Here is a 16,937-nt window from a genome sequence, read left to right as displayed (position 1 = left end):
ATCCACAAAATCACCGTTCCCACCCGTTCGTCTTCCCTCCCTCGTCGAGCATCTCTCTCGCGCACACTCTGTTATTAAGGAATTTCCTATGATTAGAATAAGTATTTCTATACGGCTTACCAAACGAACAAATGCGCGCTCGTGCGCACACACACAATATATATATATATATATATATATATGTTTGTGTGTGTCTACGTGACCAAGAGTAATTTACGGCCGAAATCTGGTCCGTGTTGCTGGATTGCGGTGGATTTATAATCCTCTCTAGTCGATATTTGACGAAGGCGCGCAACGCGGACGATCGTGACGTCGATCCGTTCGACGGAATATCCGGAACGAGTGCGTCGCCGCTCCTAGATCTCTCCATCTCTCTCTTTCTCGGCTGATCACGGCGACCTTTCGCACCAATTCGCGCGCGTGCGCGCGCGCGAGCTTGACCCATGGGGTTCGGCGCTGCCGTGTGAGTCTTGGAATCGAAAACAATTGTATGGCACGCGTGACGTTTACACGAAACTTTTATTAAACTTGTCCCCCACGTGAGTCCATTCGCTCCCAACTCCAATCTTCAAACGATCGTAACGTAAGAATGTTTATTCTTAGAACAAAAGATCTTTCTTTTCGAAGAAACGCGCGTCGATGCCCTGGCGATTTTCAAGTTGCGACAGATAATAAGAATCCATCACTTTCGTCACTTTGACGTATCATTTGCTACGTATAATTAGAACGTTACACATTTACATCATCTCGGCATAGATAATAATTCTGTTCGCGCTTATTTTTATATTCTTATTTAAATGAAATCGCGCGTTTATTTTATTACGATAATTTGAAAAAAATTATCATAAATAATAATTGTCACTGAAATAAGATCTCGTTGATTTTTTCATTAAAAATCACTTTCTTTTTTCTTTCTTTTTTCCCCCAAATGCAAGATATTAGCCATACAATTTTTTATCTCAATTAATTGTATTAGATTTGGAGAACTGAAACAATATATTAATTTTGATTCGTCCAATTCTCGCTACTATAAATGAAATTAAGATCCGTCACTGGGATTGAAGCATAAAACGCATTCTTCTTGTCTCTAGTTTTGAAAAAAAAAAAAAAAAAAAAAAAAAAAAAAAAAAAAAGAGCGAAATTGTTAGCAATTAATCGAATCCTCGATTAAACCTATATATACGACAGATGATCTAAATCATCCGTCACCGCTCTCGCACGATTAATTTGGCAAGAGCAGACGTCACGGTCCCGCTAAACGAGCGCCGTTCGTCCGTAAGATATATATGTATGTACCGTACGCGCGTATCAGCATAATTGACTGCGTACGTTAATCGCACCGTCCTCGTCGCGCAACAATGACCGGCGAGCGTTTCCGAGTCTGCGCGCGGGCCAAGATGATTTTCAAGCATTTCCAAGTGAAAAACGGCACGTGGAAAAAGAAACCGGAGCGACGAAACGGGGGGGCCAAACCTAACAAGTGGCGGAATGCGCGCGCGCGCGCGCGCGCCGCGGATGTGACGCGGGTCACCGTTTCTTTGCGGTACTGCGAGTAGAAAGGTGGACGCCGCGGCCTTATTTTACAGTGTCGTGCCTCTTCACGGTCACTTACGATTGTGCGAGCGACCGGCACTCGCAAATGTACGATTCAGTCCAGCGAAATGAATATTATGGAATTTTAAAAATCGTCCCAATTTAATTATAAAGAGAAAGAGAGAGATATGCATTTTGAGCAAAAGTGTGTAAAATTAATCCTTATTTAGGATGTGAACTGCTTTTAGTTATGGTTAATTATAATTATACTTATATTTTCGTCAATTTTCATTCTATTTTTCTCCTTCTAATTATATTTTTCTTACTAAATTAAATACACAGTTCTAGCTATATGTAGAAAAAAAAAAGTAAAATACATATAGTACAATATTAGTATACATAGTACATATAAAGATAAAAAAAAAAAAAGAGAGAATTTTCATTTAATTATGCGTGGCTAAGATTAAATAAGATACACTCTCAGAAAGGATTTCTGATAACGAGACAAAAAATATTCTTGACACATTTAATCGTATCGCAACCTTACGCGGTATAAAAATAAAACAATTTTAAAATTAAATCAATAATTCCTTTTCTTCTCTCTCGAATTAAATAAGATTGTCTTACTATCTTGAGACAAGAGTAACATATAGAAATCTAAGCTTATATATTCTTGCATTTAGAATAACTTGATGTTAGATCGCTACAAATTTCCATCTTTGTGAGAAAATTAACGGGATCAGCACCGAGAGCATTTTATTGTAGATTTAAGAATTTTTCACTTAAGATTAAAATATTCCCTTTTCAACGATAAATATGATTGTCGCTATATCGATCCTATTTTATGATAGATTGAAGAGTAATAGCATTAGATCCGGAAATCTTTTCTGTGGGTGTATAGAAATTATAGAAGCACTGCAAAAGTTACTTTACTGCGTGTATTTACGATATTGCAAACGCGTTATACTATTTTTTATACCGACATAGAATACTATGGAAGTGTCCTCTCGGGTTTGGCGAAATTCTCTTATATTTTTGAATAGTACTCCACCGAGAGCTTTACAATGGTATGCGACACGGGCCCCCTAAACGTGACCTTGTGCTCAAAAAATTCAGCGAAAGTTTAAAATTTGTAGAAAATGCGTTTCTATTTTTCTTGTATCATGTCGCGTTTCTCGAAAGACACATTACTATAAAATTGTATCTTTTTTTTGTATTATATAATACGTAGCTGTAGTTTATATTATTTAATATCCACAATTGTAATTAATATTCTCTTATATTTTGCTTTGGGAGAAAGTTGAGTCTCGAATGCCCAATAATATCCTAAACATAAAGCATGTTGCTTGCGCGTGCACGTACCATGAATTAACTTGACCGATCGTATTCTGTATTCGAAGAATTTTGTCAATTGTGTTACAACAATATCAATGCTTGATTTAATTAATTCGATAATACAAACGTGTCATGATTTTTAGAAATCAATACTAATTTTACGCAAAATTTTCATACACGCGCATTTTTCAAAACACCCGCTTCTATTGCGCAAAAACTGAAAATAACAAGGAGAGTCTGAAACGAAGAAAATCTGAGGTCAGGTACATCATATTTTGTGTAATAGCATAATAATATAGGAATAATACAGGAAACGAAAAAAAAAAAAAAAAAAACTGTATTATACAAATTGTAAAATTTGTAAATTTTTTAATGTTATATTCGAAATTTTTGTAAATCTTTCTCGAATGCCACGTATTTTGAATGCCTCTTGGATGCGTCTTCTTTCTTTCCTGCGTAGTGACGGAAATCAGCTTTCTCATTCCAACGGTTCCTTTCCTATTGTTTTGTTCCATCGACTCTTCGCTCGCTTGTTTCCCTCGCTCCCCTCTCCCTTTTTCTTATTGGTTTCTCACAGTCTTTCGAATAGGCTTCGAGCATTGTCTCAATCTTCTCCCTTCCGTTGTGTGAGGTCTTCTCGACCGATGTTTCTAAACCTACCACTCCCCCCCTCCCCCCGTTACATTCGATCCGCGAAAGCCTTCTGCTTTTCCTCTTTCAAATTACAATACACTTTTACACAATAATATATAAAAGAAATCACGCAGTAAATGTAGTAAAAAGTTGGAGGAGAAGAATGTAAAGGGGAAATAAAAAGAATTATGTAGGCACAAAATAAAGAGAGGAATTTTTTTCAATAATATGTATTATATTTGACAAAACAATATCGTAATTATTTTCAAATATTTTCATACACAAATTGCGAACAATTAGATTTTTCATCGAGCCCTTTCTCTTTTTCGTTTTATAAAAATTATATCGTGCTGTCTTTGACAGTTTCTCCTTCTCTCTTTTCTTCTCTTTGTTCGTTTTCTCGTTTCGTTGCGCTTAGATGCGATTCCTTTTATTTCTCCTTTATACATTTTTTTCTAATTTTTACTCTATTTATCAAGCCGTTTTTCTATTTCTTGGAAAAGCATTCTACCTGAAGATTTCTCCCTTACCATACTTTTCCATGCTGCGGCGAAGTTTTCTACTTTTCTATGGTCCTTCGGTCTTTATTCCTTCTTTTCTTTACGTCTTGCACGTTCACTATCTCTCTTTCTCTCTCTCTCTTTCTCTCACTCTCTTTCCTGTCCTGCCCTCCTCTTTTCGTACCTTGTAAACCAAATATCTGACATTTTTCCATTTGCTAGTAATATTGAGACATACATTGGAATGTATCTCAGGATGCATGCTTGCTCGAACTTTCTCAATTTGATCTTTTTATTTCCTCAATTTCTTGATTTCTTTCGTCGTATTATTCCTTTATAATGACGACAATTTAATTTTTAATTTGCTTTTAAAGAAAAATATCACAAATTCTTTTATGTGTTTCATGCGTTCTCAGATAAAATTAAAATCATGTAAATATTTATAAATATATGATTCTTTTCATCTAACATATGCATGTATTGTAAGGTAAAATAAGTTGGCATTTTAGAAAACAAAATTCCCTCTAAATGAGCTCTCTACCTACGCTTTTTATTTTCTGTCTGTTTTCTCTTCTTTCTCTTCTCTCTCTCTCTCTCTCTCTCTCGTCTCTCCAAGATAATTGTTCAGAGATCTGCTTCGAATATCGAAATTATCAAAATACGCATGCATTTAGAAACGTTTGTATAAGAGTTCAAGTGTGAAGGTTTGTATAAATCGATTGCAGACTGTGTAATAAAATATCATCAAAATACAAAACAAAAAGAACAGCATGACGTAAAATTGGTGCGCTATTACCAGAGTTTACCAGTAGCCACATGAAACTGTGCAAACACTCGGGCACAGACATTGTTATCTATGTGCCAGCCGTTACTCATATGGTAATCAGAGTGTTAAGCACTAAATTATCTGCATTAGCATGCAGACTATCGATCTAGCTGCGCGCGCGGGGCAGTCCCATGCGGACAGATTACACGACATTGCAATATATTTGTGTATTTTCAATAAAGGATCCGCCAATTCTTTCGCGGTAATCGTTCCTCAAAATTCCATGTGATTTAATCGCGCTTTGTACCTCGACGACGCAAACAACATCAACGACGATCGTTGCAAGAACAGCTGCATTATAGCTTCATTTCGCAAATAAGTAGATATCAATCCCGGATTAAACATAAGAAACATAAAGGAATTCTTATCATTTATCATTAGGCGAAAGTATCCGTAATTGACTCAGCGATTCTCATGTGTTTCTCAATATTGTTGTAATTAACATTTTGATCGGCAATAATCGAGCAAACCGCACGAATCCTTCGTATATTGGTGATATTTCGTAATTCGTATTCTACTTTGTGTTTTTCCCCATGCCAAGCAATAATTATTCATCCGATTGCTCGTATTTATTCAAGTTTCTCACGAAACTCAGTGCTCCGAAAAGGCAAAACGATTGCCGTGATTAATTAAAGTAGGTAGTAATTTGCGAGTATCACCTTGTATATGATCTTGAGGAATATATAAAGTATCAATATAAAAATTTAAGAAGACGCGAGAAATGAAGGTATTGGTAACATACTTGGTATTAAAGGGAAAAAGAATGCGCGATATATTTTCAAATATATACGCTTCCCCGCGCACGTTGTTAGATTTAAAATCTTATTTTTGGGGGAATTTTTTTAAAGTAATGTATAAAACATTAATTCTAAATTCTCTTTATTAAGCAACATTTCAAATATATCCTGAATTTGTTTCGAAGAAAAATATTTATTTGTTCGTTTCGGAATTAATAATAGTCCAAGCAGTTATAGTCATCTGAAATAAAAAAAGAAAACCAAAAAGATTCTTAATCCGAATGTGAATGTGACTATCGTGGCAACTGGAATTAAATCAATATTAGCAAAATTCGAATTTTGCGACTTACAAAACTAACCAATTTTTTGGTGAAATTCCTCCCCCCCCCCCTCCCCTAAATCACGCGATAACCACACTCGTATAGATTAAGAATCTTTTTGGTTTTTTTTTTATTTAGATGACTATAACGGTTGGAATCATGTTCCCTAGAAATTTTTTTTTTTTTAGACACTGGTTGGACCACTATAATTCCAACAAATATTTTTATTTAAAAAAAACTTCAGGATATACTTGAATTGTTATTTAATAAACGTGCAAAATTTAGAATCAATACACATTTTATACTCTTGTTGGAAAAAAAAAAAAAAAAAAAATCGCCTTATTTTCAGATGAAACTAGAAAGATCCCTTAAAAGAAAAAAATTAAAGTTCTTGCAAGCTGCAATAAATAAAGTTTCCTTTTCCACTTTTACGTCTCTCGTAAATATGAATATTATTGCCTCGATCAGATATCGCGATACTTAAACGATAGAATATGAGATATCGATATGTATCGCTAGCATATCTACGGTTCGCAGAGACGGTTCGCATGGACAGCGTACAAATGGCGACGATGGTTCGAACTATTCGCTTTTACGGCTCCGACACTGACCTCCGACACGTCGTAACCAAGGCGTCGCGACACCGCGAGTGACATGTCCGCCCCTTTGCCGCCTTCTCGAAGGAACGTAAGCTCTTTCGCGGCAGAGACGCACATCCTCATCGTGCGTCGGAATGCGCGTGACGCGTGAGTGTCCTTCGAAGACGCGAACAGCCGCGAGCACTTCTACTGCGGTAGATAGACAAATTTACGCATTCCTGATATAATCAAAATTTGGCTTAATAGTTGAAAAAGAAGATAAGAAAATTTTCCCGCGAACATTAAACGGTTGTCCGCGATACTACGTAATAAATGTTAAAGCCATATTTATATATATATATTTTTTTCATTATTGTGTATATTTTCGTAGACAATATTAAATGTGCCGAATATATCTTTTATTTCTTTAGATAATTATTTTTATAATTAATAGACAGCTAAATAATATTTAAACGTGTTACGATCGCGAGTAAAATCTGATCTTACAATAATTAATTTTCACAGCTATGCATTAATTGAGAACACATTGATACTTCGAAAAGAAAAAATATCTTTCTATAAATCTATTCTCGCGTAACTCAATGACATGCAAAAAAAATTTATTTCATATATATATATAGATAACACAAAGAGAAAATAAGAACGAGTTCCTATGACAGGACATCAATGTGGTTGCAAATTGCGATAATTAGTTCAGAATTCTAATATAATATGATATTCTTGGAAATTAAAATATGTGTGTGTGTGTGTGTGTGAGAGAGAGAGAGAGAGAGGGGGGGGGAGAAAGAAATATATATTATATTTTCTAAAACATACTTAATATTTGCAAAAATCACGAAGAAACGGTGAATGTGCCGTGAATTTATATATCCTTCAAGATTTACGTAATGTGCGCGTTTCTAATCAACAAGACGTATAAAATTGTCAAGCAAGATTGAGTAAAGACGCAAAAAAACAATTCATTGCTGTATGTCACCATTATAAACGTATATCTAATCTTGCGCGATAGTTAAACTCAATCGTAAAACGACGAGAAGAGATCCTTCCCATTTTTAATGGAAAAAATAATATTTAACCGCTTCAATCTCTATTTCTCTCTACCGGTCACTAAAAAAAATTCATCTTAAAAAATTCTACTTCTTTCCATTTTCCGGTATAATTACCACGTATAATAATACTTACTCTCTCTCTCTTCGACAAACGGCATATGCACTGTACAAAATAAATATAATACTATTCACGTGTAGTTCTGATTTTGTGGAATATAATATAATTTTTATCATTGAAAATTGTTTGTCGAAAAAAATTCAAAAGATCATTGTACAAGAATTATTAAAATAAAGTAATTTGACAAATAAGCAATCTTTAATTTTTCTTCTAACAATAAGTTTTAACTATATAAGTAAATTATCGCGCTGTCAAATGATGAGATCGCGCTTATTATGACGTATTTCTGTCACCTTGGCCGATGTTTTGTAATTATCGTATAATCGTATTTAATGTTATCTTTATGGATGTGTTACACACTGGGCGTGTAATCGAAACGGCATCGGAATCGGCAAAGCGACGCGTATACATGTATATATATATATATATATATATATATATATATATATATATATATATATATACCTATATGCGAATCTCGGTGTCACGTGATCCACGTTGGCCGACCGATTAGCATTAGCTGCGATAATATTTGTTGCAAATTGAGTTTGTAGGAACGTTTATGCGATAGTACGCTTATCACAATGCAATAGCAGAAAATGCGGGCACATTATCATTTGCGATTCTACGCCTTCGTAATCTGGTAGGCAACGAAAATTACACAAGTCAATAATTTGAAATTTTTTTTCGAAAATACTCGTATTATATCAATAATTCACGCGTTGTAATCAAGATCTTATCAAGTTGATTTTCTCGTATTTTTGGAGGAATACAAATAGCTATTTTTACATTTCTTCATCGCAAAGTAAAATATATATATATAAATATTATTTAATATATTGTTTTGTACATGTGTGAGAAAATGAAGATGAAAAGTTTTGTATTTCTTGAAATAAAATGAAGAAAATTGTATTTTAGTTGGAAAATCTTACATTATAAAAGATGAAAAGTTGTCATTTTAATTTGTATTTTAGTTTTATTGTTAGAGTTAGTTATATGTTGTTTAAAACATGGTTTATCTTGTTAAAAATAGCTAAAACGTGGGCAGATGATAAGGTTTCGCTACCAGCAACGTGTAACGTTGCTTACGCAATTGCTGTAAAACGTTTTTACGAGATAAAACGACTAAGATTTGCTTTATAGAATTCTACGACAAACTATATTTCGCCTAGAGCGGAAAATATCCTCGATTATAGTTTTGGATAAAATCTAAAAATAAAAGTACAATATATGTAAAGTTTCAAATTGATACACAGAAATAATATTTATATTTAAATTAAAAACTATATTGACGGACGAAAAATAAGAAATTTTCATAACTTTATTAAAATTAATTTCTTAAAATTCTTGTCTAAACATTCATATCTAATGCGAAGCAACAAAACGGATCTACTTTCGTTTTTCGAGAACAATTGATAACTTCTGTTTATTCGTACAAGAAATGCATGGGAAAAAAAAAAAAAAACTTTAATCATGTTAATTCGCAAAGTGTTCTAAACTATATAATGCGCGAGGATCGAAAGTGGCATTGCTTTATATGCATCTACGACAAACTAAAAATGGTATCCGGGAGAAACCGGCGTTTCTTTTATGGACGTAGGAAAACTAAGGAAAATGTGCACCAGTGTAACAAGCCTCGAGTATCAAATTGCTACTAGCGAAGGACCATTTAAGGCCTCGCCCCATAAGCAATACTGCACGAGTGATGAAATTCTATCTGCAATCTCGATGGACGGAACGATTAACGTATTAGAAGGTTTAAGTCAGCTGATGGAACAATCATGGCTCGCATTCATGCTAGTAGGAAAAGATACTGCGTCGCTGTACTCGTCACATTATCCGTGACATTTTGAGCTTAGCTCGTAATGTCAGAGTGAAAGAGAGAAAAGATTCTGAAATCTTTGTAAATTCTATTTGTTCAGGATTTAATCTGTTAAACGAGAAAGAAATTTCTTTTCTATCGGGATGAGATGGAAATTTTTGAGATACATAAAGAAATTTGCTTTATCGTGAATCTTTGTTGGACAAAACAAATTCGCTCGCGCGCCTATCTTTTTATTTTGTTAAGAATTCGTTGTTATTTCGATTAAAAGTTTCATTACGCAATTATTACGCTTTCATAATTATTATGTTTTTTCAGCTTGTTGCGAGGAAATGATTTCTTTCGACTCGTGTTAATCGCACATGTCATCGGTAAAAAAAAAAAAATAAAAAAAACCAGCGTTAATCTTTTATTAGAATTTTTCATAAATTTCTATTTTTCTAACGATTTTTTCGACAGCACATATATTCCGATCAGTGATTTAAAACACGATGATCGCAATTCTTAGAGGAAACGGTATTAAGATTCGGCGCGTGTCCTGTGATCAATGAAATTCTGATTAAACATCTCGATCCCCTGTAATTTCATATGCATCAAACGATCGATTGAATACACACGGCCGCGAATCATCATTGTAGCAAAGAGAACTGTATATTTTAAGCTGCGAATAACTATCCTCGGTGCGCATGATCAATTATTGTCGATTCCCCTCTTTCTCTCTCTTTCTCGTTCGATGCTCACGATCTCGAACGGCGTGTAAAATTGAGAAAATTTTACTATTTCGCTAAATGGCACTTTTAAAACACGTTTTTGCTACATGTCAGACGATATGTTTAAATTTCGAAAGTACATTAGTTTGGTTACCAGCTGAAATTTCTAGAAATAAAGAAATCGACACGTGTGCTCGTCTCTATTTAAGGGTCGCATCAGGTAGAATGGAGAACGTATATACTATTACATTTACACAATATTCTTGTACAAGTATCTCTTTTAACTTTCCTACTTTCTAATTCCGGTTATATTTACGGCTATATTTACCTGAATAACCCTCTTGACAAATTTGAATACATAGTTTTCAGTTTATATCAAGAATTCTCCGCATTCTTTTCCATATTACCAAATTTATTTCCTACATTTTTAATTCTTAATTATATATAACGCGATAAAAGGGTTAAAATACTAATATTGACATCTGTCAATGTCCTGTGGTTACGCCACTGGTTACCTCGGTGTCTCGTGCGATCTCGCGCGTGCGTTCCATCTGACAATGAGTGAGAGTGAGAGAAATCATTTCACATTTCTCTCGCTCGCAGGTAGAACGGTGCGAGCGAGAAATACGACGGAAAGGACGATCTATACGTGTAACAGGGAGAAAGAGAGAGAGAGAGAGGGAAGGTAATGACTCGCAGGCACGGATTTAGGCGTGGGACGGAGGAGTGGTGCAAGGATGGAGGGCCCTTTCGCTCTCGACGATAAAGCAGGGTGCTTCGAATCAAGCGTTCGCTTGTGACGGGAAATTTCTGGCCTCTGAATGAATATACAACGACAACGATGTTTTTCATAGGGACAAGCACGTTTCTCGATCTTATAATTTTGAATCAGTAAGAACCACAAGCCGAATATTTTAAAGTTCGACGTGTAACTAATAAATGAGAGATATAGTTACACGTGCGCGTGATTTTTATTTTTATAAATTAAATTTTGCTTCGAAAAAAGTAAGCACATTCTCTTTAATTATTATACGTTCGTATAATACATTTGTATATATTGTATCTAATTTAATAACAATACTAGATACCGATTAATATTGACATTTTTATCGATATCCATAGCATCGCATTTTATTACCGATGGCAAGTATCGATTTTTTTTTTTTTTTTTTGGACTATCGTTATTTCTCGAATTATAGATTCCCGAGGGAATTATCAGCGATTCGCATGTGGAGCCTCGTTCATTGTGATTAATTTTATCAAATGGATAATAAGAATACGCTTGTAATCCGCGACGAGGCAACGTCGCGCTCTTGCGAGGCTGCCGAGGCTGAAGAAAGACGCTCGTACTCGATGAGCATGATTGTCTGAAACATATACTCTCGCATACACACACACACGCACATATCATTCTAAACATCCGTGACACGTAACGAGGTCTTGGAGCAGCGACTCCGTATTCATCGACAGGCACACAGGCGATTCAAGTGCGTAACCAGTATTGTCAGGTTTAAGAATTTTCCGTTATACATAGGGACACCGGAATTTAACGAATTTGACCTTGAACGCCATTTTTAGAAAAAAAGAAGGAAAAAAGAGAAAATACATTTTTCAGCCTTTCTCTAAAGATTCTCTGAAGCTCAATTTTTACAAAGTACGAAAATATAGAGAATTAATAGATTTTTTATTTTCTTCTTCTTTCCTTTTTCTGTCTCTGATATATACTTATTTAAAGTATAAAAGTATAAATAATTTTTCGATTCTAAGCTGTGAATGTATAATAAAATCTATAGCAGAATTGGCGCGACTTTTATTCTAATAATTAAAAATAAATAAATCGTAGTACATAAGGATAGAAAATGAAAAGAATTTCTAGAGTTTTTTTCTTCTCCGACGTCAAAGAAATTTCTGTTATCGGGAATTCGAAGAAATTCTTTAATTATTCATTATAATCAGTTTAAGAGATCTGATGATTTCATCGTCAGGGAAAAGGGTTTTTTTTTCGGTTTGATTTGACCAGTTTCGTAAACATCTCTTATGAGCTCGATTAAGCGTTTTATCCTCGCTCAATAGATACGCGCGCGCACGCGAGAAACACGCGCGGCCTAAACGTAAAATCCCGTTTCGACGTTCTCGATCTACGTCTGCTGGACCAGGGCTGAGAGAAGATGATGCCTTGGGAATGTATTAACGGAACGTACGCGCGTCCGCGCGTACACGCGGTACATTTTTCTCACTATACGTCAGACAGTATAAATCTGGAATGTCTATCTGTCTCGCTCGGTTCTGACTGCTTCTGCCAAAGCGAGGAGAACCTCGCGTATCTATCGTGAGATACACGAATTTTATATATGATTGAGTATATATATATATAATCTAATATCGATATAGAATTCGACATGTTCCATTAACTTTACCAAAGTATCAATGTGATGTTATTATATGTCTGTTAAAATTATAGAGAATATTTTACCTTATTCAAGACCATCTTTGAAATATTTCCACTGTTATTGACGATATAAAAAAAAAAAATGGATGCGTTCAGGAGACACAACTGTTGAGCATCGTCCTGTCAATACTCGATGTTGATTTGTTGATTTTAGAGATAAGAACCAATGACGTGCCATTGCTACGTTTGTTTTCTGAACGCACCCAATGTATAAGAGAAAAATTATTATACGGAAGATCTCAAGGCTAGAATATATGTAGGAAGATCGTTTGTTTACGTATCAGCTACAACACGGTGTGTTATCATCGATTTAAAAATACGTAGACATTTAGAAAGAAGAATGTTTGCTAAAATGTTGATACCTATCTTTAATTTTTGCCTCGAAATAAATAATTTTTTTTTTTCAACATTTCTTACATTTAATAGCGGAGATATTTCGGATATTTATTCAAGCGAGAGATACTCGGTATATTTTCTCAGTTATAAAGGTAGAAAGAAGATACATAGATGCGTCAAAAAAAAAAAAAAAAAAAAATTGTAAATTTGCAAGAGAAAATCGTCGTCATATATCGTGACGATTCGGTAGCGGAACCAAGGATTACCGCGAATAACGAACGTCTCTCTCGTCTCAACGTCGTCTAAAGCCCGAATCGCGCACTAGCGGCTCGCGGCCGCGACTGCGATCGCGTCCGCGATTGCGACTGGCGACCTGCCGTTTGGTCAATTTTTCGAGTCGCAGTCGCGGCCAATCACAGGATGCCGTATGGCCATGTGATGCTTTGCTAAAAATGCACGCATTTTTCTTTCTCTTCTTTATACGTGTATTCCTTAATCGTTGTAGGTTTGCATCCGTATTAACTATTTTTCAGTTCACTATCATCAGATTCCTCTAATATTTCACTAATTATCACCAATTGCAAGTGTGATCGAGACATAACAAATCGCAGTCGCAGTCGCGGCCGCGAGACGCCAGTGTGTGATTCGGGCTTAACGCGAGAATCTAACGCTCTGTCCTATTCGAGACGACAAGCTCGCATCTCTACGCAACGTGTCATCGGAGACATATCGACACACAGACACGCATATCTATCTATCTATCTATCTACCTACCTACCTACCTACCTACCTACCTGCCTGCCTGCCGGTGCACAAGGTCCAGGGCGGCATACGGAGAAACGCTACATGCGGCCGGGATTCGAATAGGGATCCGTGTGTACGTCCCGGTAGCGACACAGACGTAGCCGGCAGTCGACACACAACGGAAAGACGGAGGACGACGCCGTTGGCAGAAGGAGCGGGCGGCGGACAAAGAGAGACGGATCAGGGTGGCAGACGGAGACGGCGACAGACGCCGCTGGTTTCTCGGATCGAGCAACCAGCGCGAGGGAGGAGAGAAGAGGACAACGGCGCGGCGGCGAGATGAGAGGCTGCCAGAGCGCGGCGAGAGGGGAGGGAGAGGCAAAGGGGATCCTTTCCCCTCTATCGTTGTGGCTCCACCCACACGCCACCGTCGTCGCGCCGAGGCGCGCAATCTGGCAACAGTGGCCCGCTATATAACCGATATTGTGGCCGTGGATTGAATGGAGGGGAACTAGAGCTGTACTCGGGTCAAACCGCCCCACCGGCGGATCCCATCGGTCGTACGGAGGAGAGCGACCCCTCGCTATCCAACCCTTGCGCGCACCGGAGTCCTAGCTCTGTCTCGTTCCCCCTCCCGGCGCTCGTCTACTGCGCGTTTACGTTCCGTTCTATCGCACCTTCCCCTCAGCCGGCACAGCCGTGTACCCCCACTCCGCGTCCCCGATTACGCTTCCCTTTCGCCAGATGGCGTCTGAGCACGTTGGCATTGTCACCGTGCGTGTGTGTGGCGACGTTTCTCCCACTGCGCTTGTGTGACGGTGACAGCGAGTCACTACCACAACGACGTCCGCGGCTCCGTTCTATCACTATCTTCGACAACGAGTTTCACCCACCCAGCGGCAGAGAGAAACGGTGTATATACGTGCCGCGCATATATATATATATGTATGTGTATGTGTGTACGAGACGCGATCGTGACGAGGAATCGACGCGGGACGAGGATGCGAGAGGGCGCTGGTGAGAGCGAGAAGGGTGAAGAGCGAGAAGCGAGAGAGAGAGAGAGAGAGAGAGAGAAACAAGAACGTGGCAAAAGAGAGCGAGCGAGAAGGACGCCGTAGGCCCAACAGCCTCTCACTAGACAGTATTACTTTCAACCGTTTAGTGGGGCCGATGCTACCCGACACGCGGAGTAGTCAGTCAGTCCGAGTAATCGGAGCCAACGAATATATCGAGAAAAGAACGCTCGTTCCTTCTCCATAATTTTTTTTTTCCTTTCTCCATCTCATTTATCCTCTTCTTCAGCATTCACCGATTTAAGATCTATATATATATAAGAAGGCGTTTTGCCTTATCAATGTCATAGAGGACGTGCATTCACATCGACGACCAAATGCACTATCGTCCCAGCGTCATTGGCAATTTTCTTATCAACGCTCGCAGCATCCGTATCTGCTGACGCTGCGCTCGTGACAGACCGAGGCGCGCGACTGCCGCGGCCGGTGGATATAAATAAAGTTTCCGCGGTCTCTCGCACGCGCGGGAGAAAGAAAGAGGTGAAACGAGCGCGCGCGACGACGGCAAGGAGAAGGAGGAGGAGAGAGGGGGAGGAGAAGCAACGGCGGCGGCGGCAGCAGAAGGAGAAGACGGAAGAGGGAGATGGAAGAGCGCCGGCAACTGTGCGGCACGGCTGTTGTTTGAATACTTCTTCCGGCGAGAGCGCGCGATCCATCGATCTAGCCGATCATCCATCGCGAGAAAGAGAGATGTTTATTATTTGAACAAGTGAACGCACGCACGCACGCACGCACGCACATACGTACGTACTACGTATACATACGCCGGAAAAGCGGACGCGATCGCAAGGACTCCGTCGCCGGTAGTATCGGCTGTGCGAGAGCGGAGAAGCCTTCCATCCTTCCCCATTCCCCCCCACCTCTCTTCTTCCGCGAAACACGGAGAAGAGAATATAGAGGGAGGGAGAAGCGGCGCATCGCATTGAAGTCGCACGCGCGTGGAACACTCCGACCGGTTATCGCCTTCAGTTGGCTCGTGGCTCGTGCGGAGCGTGGTCGAGGTGTCGTATCGTCCGTTCTCGTTGCGTTCTGCGCCTGTCGCATCGTCGTCGTCGTCGTCGTCGTCGTGATCGTCGTGTTTCCGTCGTAATGTGCCTATGACGAGGTGATGAACGGCCGACGTCGCAGTGTCGAGGCGACGTAGTGACAGTGTTCGTCGTCCTGCCGATGGACGATGACGATTAACGAAGCGGACAGCAACAACGTGGTGATCGTCCGCGGACGCGAGGGAGGGAAAACAGTGTGCTCTATGTGATCTAGTGTACTTACTTGTATAATTTCGCATATATATATCTATACATATATGTATTATATATACATATATTTGTACACGCGACGCGTACGGCGTGCATTCTTGGATTACGCATCGTCGCGAAGGATTCCTGTTTGTGATCGTCCCTAATCAGAGGATCCTATCCGAGGATAATGCGATATTGTATTCGTCGAGCAGGTGAGTCCTTCAACTTGCTCAAATTGACTTTGGGATGCTAATATAGTGATTATTATTAAGAATGTCACCCGGTGTACGTTGAACGCGTGTCTCTCCCTTTCGCGTCGACATAACCTTTTCCAATGATAGCAGATGAGATCTCTGTTTATAAATCATAACTTTAATATATTATCTTTATCTCGTTGGAAATTATATCTAGCAACGTTCTCATTCGTAATAATTTCGTATTAGCGTCCTAACATTAGTCATTCGAGATTTTCCGAATTGAATTATTCGTTATACAGGGTAAACCGTAAAGATCGGGTCAACACTTAAGGTTAATTCCCGAGGTCGTTTTCAAAATATCCAGGCATCAATATCATTTCCGTGTTATAAGCGATTCGAGAAGAAGGGCCTTTTGTAAACTAAACTTTACACGGAGAATTAAAATCATATCCTTTAGCTAATCTCGGATGGAGTTTACTTTAATAGAGAGGGAGAATTTTAATTTGAAGCTTAGTTGCAAAGATATATGACGGAAAAAAATTATGACTTCTCTCGACATTCTCACTGAGGAAAAACCGTCTTAAAAAGATCTCAGGAATCTACCCCTTAAGCGTTGATCCGGTCTTTACAGTACACCCTTGTATATAGCGCGATTTTTTAAAAATCTTTACGATTGCGATTTATATGTAAAGCTCGATTCACGATTGAGTAATGTAAA

At 38.2% G+C, this 16,937-nt stretch overlaps 1 protein-coding gene and 1 long non-coding RNA gene across 5 annotated transcripts in view; one reads left to right on the top strand and one right to left on the bottom strand.

Moving 5' to 3' along the window:
• The window catches only part of LOC138943221 (uncharacterized), a 61,530-nt gene extending 47,144 nt beyond the window's left edge, over window positions 1-14,386 (bottom strand). For both annotated transcript variants that reach the window (XR_011448431.1, XR_011448432.1), the window contains exon 1: window positions 13,762-14,386. This is a non-coding gene — a long non-coding RNA (uncharacterized lncRNA). The remainder of the gene's footprint in view (window positions 1-13,761) is intronic.
• The window catches only part of Tna (tonalli), a 138,811-nt gene that overhangs the window by 88,264 nt on the left and 33,610 nt on the right, over window positions 1-16,937 (top strand). The window contains exon 1 of one of the 3 annotated variants that reach the window (XM_070313823.1): window positions 13,194-16,234. The exons of 1 other annotated variant lie outside the window; for it this stretch is intronic. The gene's annotated coding sequence lies outside the window, so the exon portion shown is untranslated. Of the gene's footprint in view, window positions 1-13,193; window positions 16,235-16,937 lie in introns of those variants that run through there. One more of the 3 variants, XM_070313820.1, reaches the window with a different exon arrangement.

Source organism: Polyergus mexicanus, unplaced genomic scaffold, assembly GCF_030449975.1.
Source record: "Polyergus mexicanus isolate NDT 795.1 unplaced genomic scaffold, iyPolMexi1.0 SCAF_25, whole genome shotgun sequence".
In the NCBI taxonomy this organism is placed as follows: domain Eukaryota; kingdom Metazoa; phylum Arthropoda; class Insecta; order Hymenoptera; family Formicidae; genus Polyergus; species Polyergus mexicanus.
Note: the sequence above shows the minus strand (reverse complement) of the source record. Positions and strands in the feature narration are given on the sequence as shown.